Here is a 6,071-nt window from a genome sequence, read left to right as displayed (position 1 = left end):
TTCACCTCCAGGCGTCATAGAAAGGCCACAGGAACACATATAATATATAACGCTACAAAACCAGTATAAAGTGGATTTGCATAATATGGGCCCTTTAAACGATCATACAACTACATACAAGCGCATCTATGCTGGGCTCTGTCTGACTAAAAGCTGATCTGGTGTACGACCTGCACCACAGACGCATTTGTGCGTAGTAATATGGAAGTTCAGTGCTTCACAAACTAATTGCAAAGCAAAGGCCTGAAAAGATTCAGAATAAAGTGTGCAGTTAAAGGGACAACGAGGAGTTTCTCCATCGGCAGAACGAAAAATTCCGCGACAATAAAAAAGTCTCATATTAATGTAGATGAATCTACGTTACCACTTGTTAATGGGCCCATTTTCGATAAATATATTGTTTTGTCTCTATTGTTATTTTGTTATTATTAGTGGTGGCGGAAATACTGGTCGAGCCGACCAGCGTTTCTTTACTTTTGGTTTTGTGGCGAGTCATGAGAATAACGCCGCCGAATCGCCGTTTATGGTCGGAACTACGACAGTATCTGATCGTCTTCGAACCTCTGACTTTAATTCTTGATGAATGAAAACATGAGTCTGTCTTGCGCCAGTCAAAGAATTTCACGGTGCGCGCAGAGGCTCATAAATGTAGTGTGAAAACGCTTCGCTTTTCCAAAACTCCTCGTTGTCCCTTTAACATAATGTAGAGTTTCACCACATTGTCTCCCAGATGTCACATTACTCATGGACAGCACAGTGACACAGAGTGTGAGGACCATGTCTTTAACTGGAAACTCTTTGTCCTGTTAAGAGTAAAAACCTGAGCTATGCAGTCAAAGATCGTGTTGAAACTCTACTTGATGGAAAATAGGTGCATCAAAAGTAAATCACACAATAATCCCAGAATCCACTGGACAGGCTAAAAATCTATGCATGGGATGGAACGTGGTCTGAGGATGGACTTTCCATTAAAATCCATTGATTCAGTGTCATTCACTGAGTAACTAGCGACAGTAATGGCAGCCTCACACGTGGCTATGTGAATACCCCTGGTCACATGACTCCACATTTTCACTCATTAACCAAATGTTTGTGCATTCAGAGCACCAGCGCCTTACTTGACCCCCAGTTGTTATCATTGTCCAAACTGTCTGCGCTCAGCCTTTTCAGAAATAGACGTCACTGCAAGTGACATTCTCTGAGTAGCTGGATGTGTCGCTGCCTCCGTGACCTCTGACCTGGCTTTCCAGTCAGTACAGTTTTGGCATCCCTTGACCCCATTTGTTCTGTGTGAGTTACAGCTGCTGCTGTCGGTCCTCAGCTCAGCGGTAGCACAGACAGCGTTGATACAAACACAGTACCAGGAAGGCCGTACACACACATCAGAGACACTGTTCACACTGACCAGTAAAGACCGGCAAAAAGTCTTTAAACTGTAAAAGTCCATGGTCATACTAGAATGGAAAAATATATCGACAATCATGTGACATGGAGAAAAATATGATCATATTCAAACAAATATTCTATCGTCATATGTTCTCACATAGATAATGTAATTATCATGTAACAAAATGCCTTTAAATTTATGCACAATTTTGGTTCCAAATTCAAAACACAAGATTCAGCAGCTCATTTTGTTGCATCAGCTGAACTGATGTTTGACCCTCAAAGTCAGTATGAACTGATACAGTGTGAGTTTAGAGAAGAAAAGGAGACTGTTAGGACCCACAATGGACTGTTCACTTCAAATAGAGAAAGTACCAAATGCTTTCACACTTGTTTGCCCATGGAACATCACTCGATGTTTAATTCAAAGATCATTTATTGATTACCTCTGTATGCCAGGGTTTACCAAAGTGTAAAGGACTGAACCTGAACAGTTGAAGGGACCCGGTAGAGTTTTCTTATCCAAAGTAGTTCTTTGGAGAAAACATTTACAAGTAACTCCCAGGTTGGTTCACATTACAGAAAGAAGAGTAGTGATTATCATGTAAAGGCGGGAAAGAAGTGAGGTCATTTATCCCAAAAAGAGAACTGAATAGCGCAGAACCAAGCCGAGTTAGTTATCATACATTTATACAAATACAATCTGATCCTCAAAGTGTATTTTCAATTCAAAAGCAGAGACATTTTTCCTCTGGTAATGTCTCTGTTGAACTTATGAGCTTCAACAGCTGGTGCAGCAGGCTGCAGGTCTTATAGTACACTAATAATACAGGATTTACATTTGGCAGCAACTGAAATTAAGTTCTGCATTTTTTTGCTGTTTCAGTTTTGTTAACGAGGAAAGATGGATGACATCATTCGGTCATAGGTCAATGTTAAACCACAGCTCAAGTATATTATACGCAGCACAGCAGTTTGCATACAGTGTATTCACACAAGGTCTTCCTGGAGCTCTCCATCACTCTGCACAGCAGAAAGCAGCAGGACCAATATGCCGAGGCCTGACTGTGAATATTGAGCTTTCGTGCAGACACTTGACATTCCATAGTGTCTAATCATTTACAGTAAATACTACAGTAAGTTTCCGGGCTGCTCTGTATCCTAAACAGTTGTTCTCACATGTGACAACATCTTATGACCATGTTATGATACACTAGACAACACAATAAGGGAGACTAACAGCAGTCTAAACTGAAAGCGGGCGAGTTTGAACCAAAGTCATGTTGTGAAAGACAGGGAGTGAAACTCTTGTTTCAGTTTGTACTTTTGTAACTGATGCATGAGGAAGTTTTGTAAGATGTTGTCTACAGTATGAGAGTCATTCATTTACGTCAAAGGAATTAAAACACCAAAATTGTCGCCTGTATGTCCCATTTGTTTCTATTTTTTCTTTGCTTGCTGCTGATCACAAGGGCTAACTCAGCATTTTGTTATTCAGAGAACTAGTTAAAGAATTCACATGAACTCCTCCTGTAGACCTTGACCAATGATTTGGACAAAAATATAATTTGGATATCATTTGATATTCTTCCTCTCTGAAAAACATTTCAGTTTGTAATGTTTTGTTTAATTTGACATTGTTAGTAGCTACATCAAAAGAAAGAATTCACGCAGTTGTGTTTGTGAACCTTGAGTGTCCTCGGTTGATAATAAGCATACAAGCAATAACACACATGATCGCACTATTGTTTAAGTCTCACAGGAGTGAGGCTAAAAAAGTTGTACCTGATGGTGGCACATGAGTTATAATCACAAGATCAGTTTTTTTTTTGTATTTCCACACAGGTTACATTTATTCACATATTGTATCAAAACACTCTAACTGTTTACAATCAGATAAACAAGATCATTTGAAATGTTTAATTTAATTTAATTTATTTTTTTTCTTTTTCAATTTATTTAATATTTGCATGCATAAAACATTACAAATAAATATATAGGTCATGGTTGATGGTTGATGTATAGGTGGGAAACCCATGTAGGTCCATGTTAAGTCTCTTAATTACTTAAAAGAATAGGCTATATAATAAAAAAAAAAAGATGAATTAAGATTCATTTTGTGAAAACAGGCCCTGAAAATACAAAAACACATTCGTACAGGAACTTCAAATATACAGTAAGGTTCACTACACTACATTTTCCGAAATGTAAACAAACGTGGGCCAAAAAACCCTGACCTCAACAAGACGTAGCACAGTTAAAGTCACTGTATCCATGGCAACATGTTTCCTGTTTGTTGGAAATGTTAAGTAAAAGTCTGTTGTGATATCATAGGAAATTACATCTACAGTTGATCCGATGTAATCAATGAGTTTCTCATTTGACTGACACGTGACCAATAATGATTTGGTGTTAAAGCAGAAGTAAGCGATCCGGTGGTTTTGGCTAACTTCCTGTCAGCCGATGGAGTTAGCAGTCCCCGCCCTCGTCCCTACTTCACCACATTCACGCACATCCCTTGGCTGCACACACAGAGAGGACCGCCCCTTTATGCCGTTCTCTCTCCTCATTGGATAAAGGTTGTAGGATACAAGGAAAGTTTTCTCCTCGGCTTTTCAGTTTCGGTCTCTGTGTAGAAGACGACACGGGAAAAAAACAGCTGGAGGTCGACAGGTTAATTCAGAGCTGTGAAGTCCATTCTTTGACTTTAGATTATTGCTTATGAGCCTTTTAAGCTTAAACAACAATAGAGGATGTAAAGACGAAATGTCATTTAAGTTTTTTTCTAGGTCCCAAATCACAATAAAGTACAAATTTAGGGCATTGGCAAACAGTGTGTATGTAAAGGTTGATTGTCTCCCCTCCGTTGGCTCTTGTGGTCAGGTGACATCCAGGTGGATTTAAAGTACTCATCAGAGTTTTATCACAAAGTAGCATTGTGATGGTGGGAAATGGCATCAGAACTGAGTGACAGTGTCAAACTGTTTTTCTAAGCAGGAAAGAGTTTCTTCACTTCAACTACAGCCCGATTAAAGGTCACTGAGGGGTTAGAGCATCAGTCTCTGAAACACTTTGTAGAAACTGCGTCAGGCCAACCACAGGTGAGCCCACCATCAGAAGATCAACACATCAGTTATTTGAGACATGAGACTTCATCACACCTACTGACTAAACAAAGACACACTAGAAACACTCAATAAGCAGAACTCAAACCTACAGGGAAGCGCCTCTGCCATGACCAAGGATAAGGTTGTGGCTGTGTGTGTGTCCAGTGGGTTCCAAAAGTTTATCTATAAGAGCAAGTATTTAATTATTGTGTATGTGTGCTGGTCAGGGTCAGTCTAGACAAGGGATTAACAGAACAGGATTTACCTAGCGTGACCAGAGTGGAGTCACTTCAGTAACACTGAGCAGCTCTCATGACCCCCTCCCAGACTGCAGCAAACTAAAGTCCTGTGACTGGAGTGGGGGTGGGGAGGGGACTTTGGAAGTTTCTAGGTTAACTTTGAGTTAATGCATGTGGCTCTTATTTGCCAAAACTGACTGGTACTGTGTAGGGATCAGTCATCATTCAGTTCTTTCAGTTTCCACATGTGTCATTGCCTCTAATGACGGTATTTGTTGGTTGTGTTCTAAAAATTCTACCTAAAACATTTAGGCCAGAAGATAAAACATTTTAAAGAGCAAATAACTAACACATTAAAAACTTGTCAGTGTAAAATAATAAAACACTGGACTAATTGTACATAGTCCAGTATGACCAGTTATTAGGGCCACGGGCAATCGCACCGGGCACTGGTCCCAACAGCTATGAAATAGCTGCAGGGACCAGTGCCCGGGCGATGCCAGTTTGCAGCACATCATCACATTACAATGAATGACAACAGTTTTGAAAGCAGTGTGCTCTCTGTAGCCGAGTGGCAGAGTAAAGGTTTAGTGATCATATGGTCATGGGTTTGATTCCTGCCTCAGTCTTTTCACTTCATTGCTTGACTTTTGATTCCAATTATTCAGCTGTCATTGGACAGTCTTTGATTCCTCATAGTATAAAGCTCATTGTAACTCAGGTTCTCTGTGGCCATATGGTTAGTGCTCAGCCTGAAATTCACAGACATTTTCATTCTAAGTCATTCAAGCTTGACTCTCAAGCTTTCTTGATGTTGACAGTGTGCAGATCATTAACAGACAACAGTCTCTGCAACTGTGTGTGCACTGTGGCCTAGAGGCAGAGTGGAAGTCTAATGACCATGAGGATGTGGGTTCGATTCTGACCTCGGTCAAACATTTGTATGGTGAACACAGCTTGCACTATTTGCTAATTCTGCAACAGCGTTCAGTTGCTGTCAGCAGTCACACCATTTCCATTCTTGGAAATGCTTTTTCTAGTTATTTTTCCACTTCCGGCCAACTTTCGGTTCGCTACTAGTCCTGCAACTCGGGACAAATTCAAAATGTGCGTCCTGATCGGGATCGGTGTGCTATTACTTTTCTCAACAGTGTACGAATTATTCGCGACGTAAGTCGCGATTTACTGCGCAAAATTTTTGCATGTAAGTCAATGGGACGGGCGGGAAAAAAAGAGCGAAAAAGACCAATCATTGGAGTTTAACAAAAGTCTACTGCTCAGGCATACTTTCATCTAGAGACTCCATTTAAACTTTAAACAGTAGACACAAGTCTTGTGT

The sequence above is a fragment of the Trachurus japonicus genome, chromosome 6 (assembly GCF_045865225.1).
Source record: "Trachurus japonicus isolate A0001 chromosome 6, Traja_1.0".
NCBI classification, from domain to species: domain Eukaryota; kingdom Metazoa; phylum Chordata; class Actinopteri; order Carangiformes; family Carangidae; genus Trachurus; species Trachurus japonicus.
The sequence above is the reverse complement of the archived record's forward strand: the minus strand, read 5'-3'. Positions refer to the sequence as shown.